Raw genomic sequence first — 16,179 nt, 5'->3', positions numbered from 1 at the left:
TTGAACTCTTTGGTCTGAATGCCAAGCGTCACGTCTGGAGGAAACCTGGCACCATCCCTACGGTGAAATATGGTGGTGGCAGCATCATGCTGTGGGGATGTTTTTCAGCGGCAGGGACTGGGAGACTAGTCAGGATCAAGGGAAAGATGAACGGAGCAAAGTACAGAGATCATTGATGAAAAGCTGCTCCAGAGCGCTCAGGACCTCAGACTGGGGCGAAGGTTCACTTTTGAACAGGACAACGACCCTAAGCACACAGCCAAGGCAACGCAGGAGTGGCTTCGGGATCTGCAGAGAAGAATGGGAGAAACTCCCCAAATATAGGTGTGCCAAGCTTGTAGCGTCATACCCAAGAAGACACTAGGCTGTAATCGCTGCCAATAAAGGGTCTGAATACTTATAACATTTACATATTTCAGTTTTTTTTAATTTGTAATAAATTTGCACACATTTCTAAAAAAACTGTTTTTGTTTTGTCATTTTTATTTAACATTATTTATTTTTTTCACCGTTGTTTAACCAGGTAAGCCAGTTGAGAACAAGTTCTCATTTACAACTGCGACCTGGCCAAGATAAAGCAAAGCAGTGCGATAAAAACAACACAGAGTTACATATGGGGTGAAACAAAACATAAAGTCAAAAATACTACAGAAAATATATATACAGTGTGTGCAAATGTAACAAGTTATGGAGGTAAGGCAATAAATAGGCCATAGTGCAAAATAATTACAATTCGTATTAACACTGGAAGGATAGATATATAGCAAGAGATGATGTGCAAATAGAGATACTGGGGTGCAAATGAGCTAAATAAATAACAATATGGGGATAAGGGAGTTGGGTGGGCTAATTTCAGATGGGCTGTGTACAAGTGCAGTGATCGGTAAGGTGCTCTGACAACTGATGCTTAAAGTTAGTGAGGGAGATAAGTGTCTCCAGCTTCAGAGATTTTTGCAATTTGTTCCAGTCATTGGCAGCAGAGAACTGGAAGGAATGGCGGCCAAAGGAGGTGTTGGCTTTGGGGATGACCAGTGAGATATACCTGCTGGAGCGCATGCTAAGGGTGGGTGTTGCTATGGTGACGAATAAGCTAAGATAAGGCGGGGATTTGCCTAGCAGTGAGTAATAGATGGCCTGGAGCCAGTGGGTTTGGCGACGAATATGTAGTGAGGACCAGCCAACAAGAGCGTACAGGTCACAGTGGTGGGTAGTATATGGGGCTTTGGTGACAAAACGGATGGCACACTGTGATAGACTACATCCAATTTGCTGAGTAGAGTGTTGGAGGCTATCGCCGAAGTCAAGGATCGGTAGGATAGTCAGTTTTACGAGGGCATGTTTGGCAGCATGAGTGAAGGAGGCTTTGTTGTGAAATAGGAAGCCGATTCAAAATTTAACTTTGGATTTGAGATGCTTAATGGGAGTCTAGGTCAGACCCGTCGAGAGTAGTGATTCTAGTCGGGTGGGCGGGTGCCAATAGCGTTCGATTAAAGAGCATGTATTTACTTTTACTAGCGTTTAAGAGCAGTTGGAGGCTATGGAAAGAGTGTTGTATGGCATTGAAGCTCGTTTGGAGGTTTGTTAACACAGTGTCCAATGAAGGGCCAGATGTATACAACATGGTGTCTTCTGCGTAGAGGTGGATCTGAGAGTCACCAGCAGCAAGAGCGACATTGATATACACAGAGAATAGTGTCGGCCCAAGAATTGAACCCTGTGGCACCCCCATAGAGACTGCCATAGGTCCAGACAACAGGTCCTCCGATTTGACACATTGAACGCTATCTGAGAAGTAGTTGGTGAACCAGGCGAGGCAGTCATTTGAGAAACCAAGGCTATTTAGTCTGCCAATAAGAATGCAGTGGTTGACTGAGTCGAAAGCCTTGGCCAGGTCGATGACGAAGTCTGCACAGTACTGTCTATTATTGATCGCAGTTATAATATCTTTTAGGACCTTGAGCGTGGCTGAGGTGCACCCATGACCAGCTCGGAAACCGGATTGCATAGCGGAGAAGGTACGGTGTGATTCGAAATGGTCGGTGATCTGTTTGTTAACTTGGCTTTCAAATACTTTCGAAAGGCATGGCAGGATGGATATAGGTCTGTAACAGTTTGGATCTAGAGTGTCACCCCCTTTGAAGAGGGGGATGAACGCAGCAGCTTTCCAATCTCTGGGGATCTCAGACGTTACGAAAGAGAGGTTGAACAGGCTAGTAATAGGGGTTGTGACAATTTCGCAGATCATTTTAGAAAGAAAGGGTCCAGATTGTCAAGCCTAGATGATTTGTAGGGGTCCAGATTTTGCAGCTCTTTCAGAACATCAGCTGTCTGAATTTGTGTGAAGGAGAAGCGGGGGGGGGGGGGGGGGGGGGGATGGGCAAGTTGCAGCGGAGGGTGCAGAGCTGGTGTCCGGGGTAGTGGTGGCCAGGTGGAAAGCATGGCCAGCCGTAGCAAAATGCTTGTTGAAATTCTCGATTATCGTAGATTTAACAGTGGTGACAGTGTTTCCTAGCCTCAGTGCAGTGGGCATCTGGGAGGAGGTGCTCTTATTCTCCATGGACTTTAGTGTCCCAAAACTTTTTGGAGTTAGTGCTACGGGATGCAAATTTCTGTTTGAAAAAGCTAGCCTTTGCTTTCCGAACTGCTTGTGTATATTGGTTCCTAACTTCCCTGAAAAGTTGCATATCGCGGGGGCTGTTCGATCCTAATGCAGTACGCCACAGGATGTTTTTGTGCTGGTCAAGGGCAGTCAAGTCTGAGGAGAACCAGGGGCTATATCTGTTCTTAGTTCTGCATTTTTTTGAATGGGGCATGCTTATTTAAGATTGAGAGGAAAGCACTTTTAAAAATAATAATAATAATAATAATAATAATAATAATAATAATAATAATAATAATAATAATAATAATAATATGCCATTTAGCAGACGCTTTTATCCAAAGCGACTTACAGTCATGCGTGCATACATTTTTGTGTATGGGTGGTCCCGGGGATCGAACCCACTACCTTGGCGTTACAAGCGCCGTGCTCTACCAGTTGAGCTACAGAGGACCAGTTGAGCTAAAAAGAACAACCAGGCATCCTCTACTGACTAATGAGATCGATATCCATCCAGGAAACCTGGGCCAGGTCAATTAGGAAGGCCTGCTCGCTAAAGTGTTTTAGGGAGCGTTTGACAGTGATGAGGGGTGGTCGTTTGACCGCGGACCCGTTATGGACGCAGGCAATAAGGCAGTGATTGCTGAGATCCTGGTTGAAGACAGCGGAGGTGTATTTAGGGGGTAAGTTAGTCAGGATGATATCTATGAGGGTGCCCATGTTTACGGATTTAGGGTTGTACCTGGTAGGTTACTTGATAATTTGTGTGAGATTGAGGGCATCTAGTTTGGATTGTAGGATGGCCGGGGTGTTAAGCATATCCCAGTTTAGGTCACCAAGCAGTACGAACTCTGAGGATAGATGGGGGGGGCAATCAATTCACATAGTGTCCAGGGCACAGCTGGGGGCTGAGGGGGGTCTGTAGCAAGCGGCAACAGTGAGAGACATTTCTGGAAAGGTGGATTTTTAGAAGTAGAAGCTCAAACTGTTTGGGCACAGACCTGGATAGTATGATAGAGCTCTGCAGGCTATTTATACAGTAGATTGCAACTCTGCCCCCTTTGGCAGTTCTATCTAGATAGAAAATGTTGTAATTCGGGATGGAAATGTATGAATTTTTGGTGGCCTTCCTAAGCCAGGATTCAGACACTGCTAGAACATCAGGGTTGGCAGAGTGTGCTAACGCAGTGAATAACTCAAACTTGGGGAGGAGGCTTCTGATGTTGACATGCAAGAATCCAAGGCTTTTACGGTTAAAGAAGTCAACAAATGATAGCGCCTGGGGAGTAGGAGTGATACTGGGGGCTACAGGGCCTGGGTTAACCTCTACATGACCAGAGGAACAGAGGAGAAATAGAATAAGGATACGGCTAAAGGCTTTAAGAACTGGTCTTCTAGTGCGTTGGGTACAGAGAATAAAAGGGGCAGATTTCCGGGCGTTGTAGAATAGATTCAGGGCATTATGTACAGACAAGGATATGGAAGGATATGAGTACAAATAGGTAGCATCACTGGAGGTACCGATTGAGCCGGTCTCCGCGTGTATGGGGGGTGGGACAAAGGAGCTCTCTGAGGCAGGTTGAGCGGGACTGGAGGTTCTACAGTGAAATAGTACAATAAGAACTAGCCCAAACAGAAATAGGCTAGGCATATTGACATGTGAGAGAGGCATAACGCAATCACAGGTGTTATTCGAGAGGGCTAAGACAACAACTGGTAATGGCGACGAAAGTTTGGGCTGAGGCTAAACAGATAAACAGGATAGGGTACCGTGTAAAGGAACAGTCCAGCAGGCATCAGCTGTGTAGCTGAGTGATCATAAGGTCCAGTGAACAGCAATAGCTATGTCCGGGAGCAGTTTGTAGGCTGCTACAGCACAGGTGAGCAGGAGGCACGGCTGTTGATTGCGCGTGCTAGCGGTACGGGGCTAGCAGATGGATCTTCGTGGTCGTCGCAACGGGAAGCCTGTTGAAACCACATCAGATGATTACGTCGGCAGACCAGTCGTGATGGATCGGCGGGGCTCCATGTCGACACTAGGAGGTCCCGTCCGGTTGACAGAGAGGTAGATAGCCGGGAGATGGGCCTGGCTCGAGGCTAGCTCAAGGCAGTTCTATCTAGACGGAAAATGTTGTAGTTGGGGATGGACATTTCTGAATTTGTGGTGGCCTTCCTAAGCCAGGATTCAGACACTGCTAGAACATCAGGGTTGGCAGAGTGTGCTAACGCAGTGAATAACTAAAATTTAGGAAGGAGGCTTCTGATGTTAACGTGCAGAAAACCAAGGCTTTTACGGTTACAGAAGTCAACAAATGATACAGTGCGGGAAAAAAGTATTTGATCCCCTGCTGATTTTGTACGTTTGCCCACTGACAAAGAATTGATCAGTCTATACTTTTAATGGTAGGTTTATTTGAACAGTGAGAGACAGAATAACAACAACAAAATCCAGAAAAACGCATGTAAAAAATGTTATAAATTGATTTGCATTTTAAAATGAGGGAAATAAGTATTTGAACCCCTCTCAATCAGAAATATTTCTGGCTCCTAGGTGTCTTTTCTACAAGTAACAAGCTGAGATTAGGAGTACACTCTTAAAGTGAGTGCTCCTAATCTCAGCTTGTTACCTGTATAAAAAGACACCAGTCCACAGAAGCAATCAATCAATCAGATTCCAAACTCTCCACCATGGCCAAGACCAAAGAGCTCTCCAAGGATGTCAGGGACAAGATTGTAGACCTACACAAGGCTGGAATGGGCTACAAGAGCATCGCCAAGCAGCTTGGTGAGAAGGTGACAACAGTTGGAAGAAACACAAAATAACTGTCAATCTCCCTCGGCCTGGGGCTCCACGCAAGATCTCACCTCGTGGAGCTGCAATGATCATGAGAACGGTGAGGAAAGCCCAGAACTACACGGGAGGATCTTGTCAATGATCTCAAGGCAGCTGGGAACATAGTCACCAAGAAAACAATTGGTAACACACTACGCCGTGAAGGACTGAAATCCTGCAGCGCCCGCAAGGTCCCCCTGCTCAAGAAAGCACATATACAGGGCCGTCTGAAGTTTGCCAATGAACATCTGAATGATTCAGAGGAGAACTGGGTGAAAGTGTTGTGGTCAGATGAGACCAAAATCGAGCTCTTTGGCATCAACTCAACTCGCCGTGTTTGGAGGAGGAGGAATGCTGCCTATGACCCCAAGAACACCATCCTCACCGTTAAACATGGAGGTGGAAACATTATGCTTTGGGGGTGTTTTTCTGCTAAGGGGACAGGACAACTTCACTGCATCAAAGGGACGACGGACGGGGCCATGTACCGTCAAATCTTGGGTGAGAACCTCCTTCCCTCATCCAGGGCATTGAAAATGGGTATTCCAGCATGACAATGACCCAAAACACACGGCCAAGGCAACAAAGGAGTGGCTCAAGAAGAAGCACATTAAGGTCCTGGAGTGGCCTAGCCAGTCTCCAGATCTTAATCCCATAGAACATCTGTGGAGGGAGCTGAAGGTTCGAGTTGCCAAACGTCAGGCTCAAAACCTTTATGACTTGGAGAAGATCTGCAAAAGAGGAGTGGGACAAAATCCCTCCTGAGATGTGCAAACCTGGTGGCCAACTACAAGAAACGTCTGACCTCTGTGAATGCCAACAAGGGTTTTGCCACCAAGTACTAAGTCATGTTTTGCAGAGGGGTCAAATACTTATTTCCCTCATTTAAATGCAAATCAATTTCTAACACTTTTGACATGCGTTTTTCTGGATTTTGCTGTTGTTATTCTGTCTCTGACTGTTCAAATAAACATACCATTAAAATTATAGACTGATCATGTCTTTGTCAGTGGGCAAACGTACAAAATCAGCAGGGGATCCTGGGGGCTGCAGGGCCTGGGTTAGCCTCTACATCACCAGAGGAACAGAGGAGGACTAAAATAAGGATAGGGCTAAAGGCTTTAAAAACTGGTCTTCTAGTGCGTTGGGTACAGAGAATAAAGGGGGCAGATTTCCGGGCTTGTAGAATAGATTCAGGGTATTATGTACAGACAAGGATATGGAAGGATATGAGTACAGTGGAGGTAAACCTAAGCGTTGGGTAACAATGAAAGAGATAGCATCACTGGAGGCACCGATTGAGCCGGTCTACGCGTGTATGGGGGGTGGAACAAAGGAGCTATGAGGCAGTTTGAGAGGGACTTGGGGCTCTACAGTGAAATTGTATAATAATAACTAACTGGAACAGCAATTAGGCAAGGCATATTGACATGGGAGAGAGGCATAAAGCAATCACAGGTGTTATTCGAGAGAGCTAAGACGACAACTGGTAATGGTGATGAAAGTTTGGGCTGAGGCTAAACAGATAAACAGGACAGGGTACTGTGCAAAGGAACAGTCCAGCAGGCATCAGATGTGCAGCTGAGTGATCATAAGGTCCAGTGAACAGCAATATGTGAGTCCAAGAGCAGTTTGAATTGGTGCTACAGCAGAGGCGAGCAGGAAGCACGGCTGTTGTTTGCGTGTGCTAGCGGGCCGGGGCTAGCAGATGGATCTTTGTGGTCGTCGCAACGGGAAGCCTGTTGAAACCACAGACGATTACGTCGGCAGACCAGTTGTAATGGATCGGCGGGGCTCCGCGTCTACACTAGGAGGTCCCGTCCAGTTGACAGAGAGGTAGATAGCCGAGAGATGGGCCGGACTCGAGGCTAGCTCAAGGCTGATTAGCAAACAACAACATCCAATTTGGTTGCAGCTAGCTAGTTGCGATGATCCGTTGTTAAAGGTCCAGTGATTCAGATGTTCTGGGTCGATAACTCGCTGTGCAGACAGTGCAGACTGGCCGATAATAGTCCAGGCTAGAGCTGGCTGGTATGTAGTGCAGGCCACGGACAATGGTGAAAAACTGCTAACGGTGGCTAATAGCAAGTAGCTAGTTAGCTGGCTACTCCCGTCCGGTAGACAGAGATGTAGAAAGCCGGGATATGGGCCTGGCTCGAGGCTAGCTCAAGGCTAACTGGTGCTTGCGTCGGGGGCAGTGGTGATTAGCCAACAGCAACATCCATTCGGTTGCGGCTAGCTAGTTGCGATCCGGTGTTAAGGTCCAGTGATTCAGTTATTCCGGCAGAAAATCAGATGTTCTGGGTGAAAACCGCTAACGGTGGCTAATAGCAAGTAGCTAGTTAGCTGGCTAGCTAGTTTCAACTGGGGAATCTAGATAAAAGTTAAGTCAATAATAGAATCCGTTCCACATTGAGTGAGGTGGGTTGCAGGAAAGTATATTTAGTAGAAGGATGAAAAGTGTGATAGGGAAAATATATGAAAAATACAAAAAAATGGCTATTTACATGGACACACAGAGTACACGACCGCACTGCTACGCCACCTTGGCTATTGTGTGTATATTGATGAGGGGATTTTTTTTTTAGTCAATTTTAGAATAAGGCTGAAACGTAACAAAATGTGGAAAAAGTCAAAGGGTCTGAATACTTTCCGAATGCACATCTACTATATAGGCTTTAGCATCGAGTCAAACTTAAAACAAACTGTCCACTTTACTAATAAAATCATCTTCTCACAATTAGAGACCCAATGACTTATCAGTGACCCAAGCCCCACTCAGATAATCCCTACCATTGTGTCGCTGAGTTTAAGAATCCCAGAAAAGTGCAAAGAAAATTGCTCATATTAACATATGTAGCCTAAGGAACAAGGTTCATTACATTTACATTTTAGTCATTTAGCAGACGCTCTTATCCAGAGCGACTCTTCATGAAATTGATAACTTGCTAGTAACAGATGACATTCATATACTGACTGACTATCTCTGAAACCCATTAGATAATATACCTTTGATACAGTGGTAGCAATACATGGTTTCAACATATTCAGAAGAGACAGGAATGCCAATGGAGAAGGTGTTGCCGTTTATGTTTAGTCATATTCCTGTAAAGCTTAGAGAAGATCTCATGTCAAAAGCTGTTGAAGTAATATGGCTACAGGTTCACCTGCCTCACCTAAAGCCCATTCTTGTGGGAAGCTGCTATAGACCAAGTGCTAACAGTCAGTATCTGGATAATATGTGTGAAATGCTTGATAATGTATGTGGTATCAACAGAGGTATCTTTTCTGGGTGACCTAAACACTGACTGGCTTTCATCAAGCTGCCCACACAAAAAAAGTGTCAAACTGTAACCAGTGCCTGCAACTTGGTTCAGGTTATCAGTGAACCTACCAGGGTATTTACAAATAAAAAATCATCCACAGGTATTGATCACATCTTTACTAATGCTGCAGAAATATGCTCTAAAGCAGTATCCAAATCCATTGGATGTAGTGATAATAATATAGTAGCCATATCTAGGAAAACCAAAGTTCCAAAGGCTGTTCCTAATATAGTGTATAAGAGGTCATACAATAAGTTTTGTAGTGATTCCTATGTTGAAGATGTAATGAATATATCTACTGGTCTGTGGTGTGTAATGAGGAGCAACCAGACACTGCACTGGACACATTTATGTTATTATTCCAGTTACTAATAAGCATGCACCCATTAAGAAAATGACTAAAAACTGTTAATCCCCTTGGATTGATGAGGAATTAAAAAGTGATATGGTTGAGAGGGATGATGCAAAAGGAATGGCAAATAAGTCTGGCTGCACAGCCGATTGGCAAACCTCTGTAAATTGAGAAATCATGTGACTAAACTGAACAAAAAGAAGAAACTGTACTAGGAAAAATGAAATATTGGGCAAAAAGGCAAACTCTGCTCCATCATTCATTGAATCAGATGGCTCATTCATCACAAAACCCACTGATATTGCCAACTACTTATTTGTAAAAAAAAATTTTCATTGGCCAGATTAGCAAATTTAGGCATGACATGCCAACAACAAATTCGGAACCTACACATCCATGCATAACTGACCAAATAATGAAAGACAAGTATTGTAATTTTTAATTCTAAAATGTGAGTGTGGAAGAGGTGAACATTTTTTGGTGTATCAATAATGACAAGCCACCTGGGTCTGACAACTTGGATGGAAAATGACTGAGGATGATAGTGGACGACATTACCACTCCTATTTGCCACCTCTTCAATCTGAGCTTACAGGAAAGTGTATGCCCTCAGTCCTGGAGGGAAGGAAAAGTAATTCCACTACCCAAGAACAGCAAAGCCCCCTTTACTGGCTAAAACAGCTAACCAATCAGCCTGTTACCAACCCTTAGTAAACTTTGGCAAAAAATGGTGTTTGACCAGATACAATCCTATTTTACAGTAAAAAAATAAAAAATACTACAGATTTTCAGAACGCTTATAGGGAAGGGCATTCAACATGTACGGCACTTACACAAATGACTGATGATTGGCTGAGAGAAATTGATAATAAAAAGGTGGGAGCTGTTTTGTTAGACTTCAGTGCAGCTTTTGACATTATTGATCACAATCTGCTGCTGGAAAAACGTATCCTGCTATATTGTGGATCGAGAGTTACCGGTCTAACAGAACACATTGTGTTCTTTAATGGAAGCCTCTCCAACATAATCCAGGTAGAGTCAGGCATTCCCCAGGGCAGCTGTCTGGGCCGCTTACTTTTTTCAATCTTTACTAATGACCTACCACTGGCTCGGAGTAAAGCCTGATCGCTATGTATGCTGATGACTCAACACTATACATGTCAACTACCACAGCAAGTGAAATCGCTGCAACACTTAAATAGCTGCAGTCAGTTTCAGAATGGGTGTCAAGAAACAAGTTAGTCCTAAATATTTCTAAAACTAAAAGCATTGTATTTGGGACAAATAATTCACTAAACCTCAACAAAATCTTGTAATGAATAATGTGGATATCGAGCAAGACTAAACTGCTTGGAGTAACCCTGGATTGTAAACTGTCATGGTCAAAACATACTGATGCAACAGTAGCTAAGATGGGGAGAGGTCGGTCCATAATAAAGCGCTGCTCTGCCTTCTTAAGAACACTATCAACAAGGCAGGTCCTACAGGCCCTAGTTTTGTCACACCTGGACTATTGGCCAGTCGTGTGGTCAGGTGCCAACGAAGAGGGACTTAGGAAAATTACAATTGGCCCAGAACAGGGCAGCACGGCTGGCCCTTAAATGTACATAGAGAGCTAACATTAATAATATGCATGTCAATCTCTCCTGGCTCAAAGTGGAGGAGAGATTAACTTCATCACTACAGAAGTATCGACACGTTGAATGCACCGAGCTGTCTGTTTAAACTACTAGCACACAGCTCAGACACCCATGCATACCCAACAAGACATGCCACCAGAGGTCCAGAACAGACTATGGGAGGCAAACAGTACTACATAGAAAAAAATATAAAAATACACCTTATGGGACAGCGGGGACTGTGAAGAGACACAGACACACACGATAACATACGCACAATACACACACGTACAAATGGATTTTGTGTTGTAGATATGTGGTAGTATGGTAGTGGCCTGAGGGCACACACTTAATGCGTTGTGAAATCTGTTGTGAAATGTAATGTAAAGTTTTTTTAATTGTATATAACTGCCTTAAATGTTGCTGGAACCTAGGAAGAGTAGCTGCTAATTGGGATCCATAATAAATACAAGACGGCAGTAGTTTTACAAAGTGCTTGTTCAGCAGTATTTAACATTTCCTTAGCTACTCCTTAGAGACAATGAAGTGTTCTCTCAATGACTAACAGAGACAGTCAAACGTGAGTGAGGCAGAGGCAGAGAGGTGAACCCGTTTGAACAGCCAGTAAGTGGTATGAGGTCACTACATAGGAATGGATGAGTTGATTGAGAAAAATGACAGGAAGATGGAATGGGTTGGAGGTGAGCTGGCAAACTAAGGACAGAGAGAGCGAGAGAATGTGGGACACTATTGTTTATGTCCTTTCCATACAATAGCAATAAAACCCACTGCACACACATGACAAAGATGGGACAGTGTCATCATATCCACCAAGTTATACAGTCTAACTACAAGGCCTACAGGTAAAAGGAAAACCTGTCCTGACAGTTTGGGTATGTGTGTTATAAGAGTAAAAAACTTGAAGTAAAGTAAAGACAGCAGTGCTAGATGGAGTATAACACTGAGCATCAGCCATTTTCTGTTAACACAAGACTCACCTGCCGAGTTGTCCGCAGTACTGTCCCCAAATCGTCAGTCCTTCAGGCACAGACAAGAGAGCCACAACCACTGAGCTCACAATGAACCAGGCCCAGCAAAACAGAAGAGTCAAAGAGAGATTAACTGAAGAAAAAAAGTGCTTGTTTCTTCCTTGAAGTCCTCAAATGTTTCTACGGTCCAGAAATAACCACAGAAGGCCAGGGCAGATTAAGTCAGAAAGAGAGAGAGAGATGTGTACAGCTATGGAAGGAGGACAGCTATGGGACTCATTGAACTCATAGTTAAACCCCCAAGGCCAAGCACACTACTTAGTGACAACGCCCACCTAGTTTCAGGACCACACCCTGTTTCAACATCTAGACTCACTCTCCCCTAACCACTCTACCTCTCTCTGATTGGTTCAGCAGAAAAAGGGGGATTGGCCATTGGTTGTCTGAGAAGGGTTGGGTATCTGAAGGTAGTAAGTGAGGGAGAATCCAGTAGCGACCACTGAAGAGTTTGAATGGCCTCTTTGTCAAACAATGGGGACCCATCACATAGCACACCTGTATGTAACAAAAACTAACATCCCATATAATAACAACGACTAATGAAAATGTACAAGGATTGGAAAATATCTTTCCATTGCTTGGGAGCTCAACATAAAAATTGTTTTGATGTCCTAATTGCAAAGCATTGAAATTCTGAATAATTTGCTAGCAACAATATACTTTGAGGCACGTTGCTCTTGGCATTTTTAGTGCATGTTAGTGATATTGAAGTTTGAGAAATTATCATAATTACTAATACTGCTATAATTTCCCTGTTTCCATTAGTATCATTATCAATCTTTTCATCATTGTAATTTGTATCATCATAATCAAAAAACCCAATCGTCAACCCAGTCAGGGCTAAAGGTGAATAATTATGAGGCAGGGGGATTTGACAGGGAATAATGGGGATGTAATGTGTCCCTACCCTGACTGAGGGATCGTCACCCAGCGACAGGCATGGAGATTGCACCGGTTGGTCCCACCTACTGTACACCATCACAGTATGACAAGTTCTACTAACTTCCAGTAGCACTGGTTCGACCTGTTCCCCAGGCACTGAGAACTGGCGATGGGTGTGATAGTGGAAGAACGGCCTTGAAATTTACTCACTCATCCTTACATTGGAATTAAAGGGCGACTGGAATGAGTAGAATCTAGAAACGAGCAGAGTGTACAGGCAAACAAAAGGAAATGTTAAAAAAGACTTGACAACTGTCAGTTTACACAGTGCTTTAGGGCTTTCCCTGGGGGAAAGCCCTAAAGGCCATATACAGTGAGGGAAAAAAGTATTTGATCCCCTGCTGATTTTGTACGTTTGCCCACTGACAAAGAAATGATCAGTCTATAATTTTAATGGTAGGTTTATTTGAACAGTGAGAGACAGAATAACAACAAAAAAATCCAGAAAAACGCATGTCAAAAATGTTATAAATTGATTTGCATTTTAATGAGGGAAATAAGTATTTGACCCCCTCTCAATCAGAAAGATTTCTGGCTCCCAGGTGTCTTTTATACAGGTAACGAGCTGAGATTAGGAGCACACTCTTAAAGGGAGTGCTCCTAATCTCAATTTGTTACCGGTATAAAAGACACCTGTCCACAGAAGCAATCAATCAATCAGATTCCAAACTCTCCACCATGGCCAAGACCAAAGAGCTCTCCAAGGATGTCAGGGACAAGATTGTAGACCTACAAAAGGCTGGACTGGGCTACAAGACCATCACCAAACAGCTTGGTGAGAAGGTGACAACAGTTGGTGCGATTATTCGCAAATGGAAGAAACACAAAATAACTGTCAATCTACCTCAGCCTGGGGCTCCATGCAAGATCTCACCTCGTGGAGTTGCAATGATCATGAGAACCGTGAGGAATCAGCCCAGAACTACATGGGAGGATCTTGTCAATGATCTCAAGGCAGCTGGGACCATAGTCACCAAGAAAACAATTGGTAACACACTACGCTGTGAAGGACTGAATTCCTGCCGTGCCCGCAAGGTCCCCCTGCTCAAGAAAGCACATATACATGCCCGTCTGAAGTTTGCCAATGAACATCTGAATGATCCAGAGGAGAACTGGGTGAAGGTGTTGTGGTCAGATGAGACCAAAATGGAGCTCTTTGGCATCAACTCAACTCGTGTGTTTGGAGGAGGAGGAATGCTGCCTATGACCCCAAGAACACCATCCCCACCGTCAAACATGGAGGTGGAAACATTATGCTTTGGGGGTGTTTTTCTGCTAAGGGGACAGGACAACTTCACCGCATCAAAGGGACGATGGACGGGGCCATGTACCGTCAAATCTTGGGTGAGAACCTCCTTCCCTCAGCCAGGGCATTGAAAATGGGTCGTGGATGGGTATTCCAGCATGACAATGACCCAAAACACACGGCCAAGGCAACAAAGGAGTGGCTCAAGAAGAAGCACATTAAGGTCCTGGAGTGGCCTAGCCAGTCTCCAGACCTTAATCCCATAGAAAATCTGTGGAGGGAGCTGAAGGTTTGAGTTGCCAAACGTCAGGATCTAAACCTTTATGACTTGGAGAAGATCTGCAAAGAGGAGTGGGACAAAATCCCTCCTGAGATGTGTGCAAACCTGGTGGTCAACTACAAGAAACATCTGACCTCTGTGATTGCCAACAAGGGTTTTGCCACCACTAAGTCATGTTTTGCAGAGGGGTCAAATACGTATTTCCCTCATTTAAATGCAAATCAATTTATAACATTTTTGACATGCGTTTTTCTGGATTTCTTTGTTGTTATTCTGTCTCTCACTGTTCAAATAAACCTACCATTAAAATTATAGACTGATCATGTCTTTGTCAGTGGGCAAACATACAAAATCAGCAGGGGATCAAATACTTTTTTCCCTCACTGTATAGTGGGTGACCACTGCACCCAGTGTGGCACTACAGGTCCAGTCAATCCCCCATCTAGACTGATGTTGAAAAGAGGGACAAGAGTGTGATTGCCCTCTGTAAATACTGGAGATTTGCCCATAGGGAAGTGGTGTTTCTGACTGAGAAAGAAAGAATGAGGGAAATCTTTGATGTGTTGTGTGTGGTTAACCTTGTCTGTGCTTCTAGGGTGTTTAAGGTGGAAATGTTCCTTGGTCTGTTTCAGCTCCTATCACATTTTCATTTTAGCGACGTGATGGCTTCTTCCTCCTCCCCTCACCCCATCTTACTTCATCATCATTTCCTCTCGTCTCAGGCTCAAACACTATGCCTACATTTGAACATGGCAACTCTGTAAGAGATATGCACTCAAAGCCCTCATTCCTATGATGCGTTTTCATGTCTTACAATGCATTTCCACATAACACGATGGGGGCGATGAGAGAACCGCGCCCCATTCATTTCATTTTCAATATAGGGAAGCAAAGTGGGCGGAGGGACCGTGGGGCGACGTGAGCATGGGCGAGGGAGCGTGAACAAGGCAGGACCGAAGTTGGGGAAAGCTGAACTTTATGCAAATACTCTGTGATATCGCAACGTTATTGACCAATCGAAGCTCACTATAGCTTCCAGCCCTACTGGATTGGCTGTTGATATACAGTACCAGTCAAAAGTTTGGACACACCTACTCATTCAAGGGTTTTTATTTTTACTATTTTCTACATTGTAGAATAATAGTGAAGACATCAAAACTATGAAATAACACATGGAATCATGTAGTAAACAAAGTGTTAAACAAATCAAAATGTATTTTATATTTGAGATTCTTCAAAGTAGCCACCCTTTGCATTTCAATTAACAGGTGTGCCTTGTTAAAAGTTAATTTGTGGAATTTATTTCCTTCTTAATGCGTTTGAGCCAATCAGTTGTGTTGTGACAAGGTATGGGTGGTATACAGAAGATGGCCCTATTTGGTTAAAAAATCAAGTCCATATTATGGCAAGAACAGCTCAAATAAGCAAAAAGAAACAACAGTCCATTACTTTAAGACATGAAGGTCAGTCAATCCAATGAAAGTTTCTTTAAGTGCAGTCGCAAAAACCATCAAGCGCTATGATGAAACTGGCTCTCATGAGGACCGCCACAGGAATGGAAGAGCCAGAGTTACCTCTGCTGCAGAGGATAAGTTCATTAGAGTTAACTGCACCTCAGATTGCATCCCAAATAAATGCTTCACAGAGTTCAAGTAACAGACACATCTCAACATCAACTGTTCAGAGGAGACTGCGTGAATCAGGCCTTCAACCACTACTAAAGGACATCAAAAAGGAGAAGAGACTTGCTTGAGCCAAGAAACACGAGCAATGGACATTAGACCGGTGGAAATCTGTCCTTTGGTCTGATGAGTCCAAATGTGAGTTTTTTGGTTCCAACCGCAGTGTCTTTGTGAGACGCAGAGTAGGTGAAAGGATCTCCGCATGTGTGGTTCCCACCGTGAAGCATGGAGGAGGAGGTGTGGGGGTGCTT

General features: G+C 44.0%; 1 protein-coding gene across 2 annotated transcripts in view; it reads right to left on the bottom strand.

The window, feature by feature from the left end:
- The window catches only part of LOC311150547 (very long chain fatty acid elongase 1-like), a 31,872-nt gene that overhangs the window by 9,258 nt on the left and 6,435 nt on the right, over nucleotides 1-16,179 (bottom strand). The window contains exon 1 of one of the 2 annotated variants that reach the window (XM_084188026.1): nucleotides 11,728-12,005. The exons of the other annotated variant lie outside the window; for it this stretch is intronic. The gene's annotated coding sequence lies outside the window, so the exon portion shown is untranslated. Of the gene's footprint in view, nucleotides 1-11,727; nucleotides 12,006-16,179 lie in introns of those variants that run through there. 2 annotated transcript variants of the gene reach the window in all.

This window comes from Coregonus lavaretus (assembly GCF_964263955.1).
Source record: "Coregonus lavaretus genome assembly, chromosome: 23".
In the NCBI taxonomy this organism is placed as follows: Eukaryota; Metazoa; Chordata; class Actinopteri; order Salmoniformes; family Salmonidae; genus Coregonus; species Coregonus lavaretus.
Note: the sequence above shows the minus strand (reverse complement) of the source record. Positions and strands in the feature narration are given on the sequence as shown.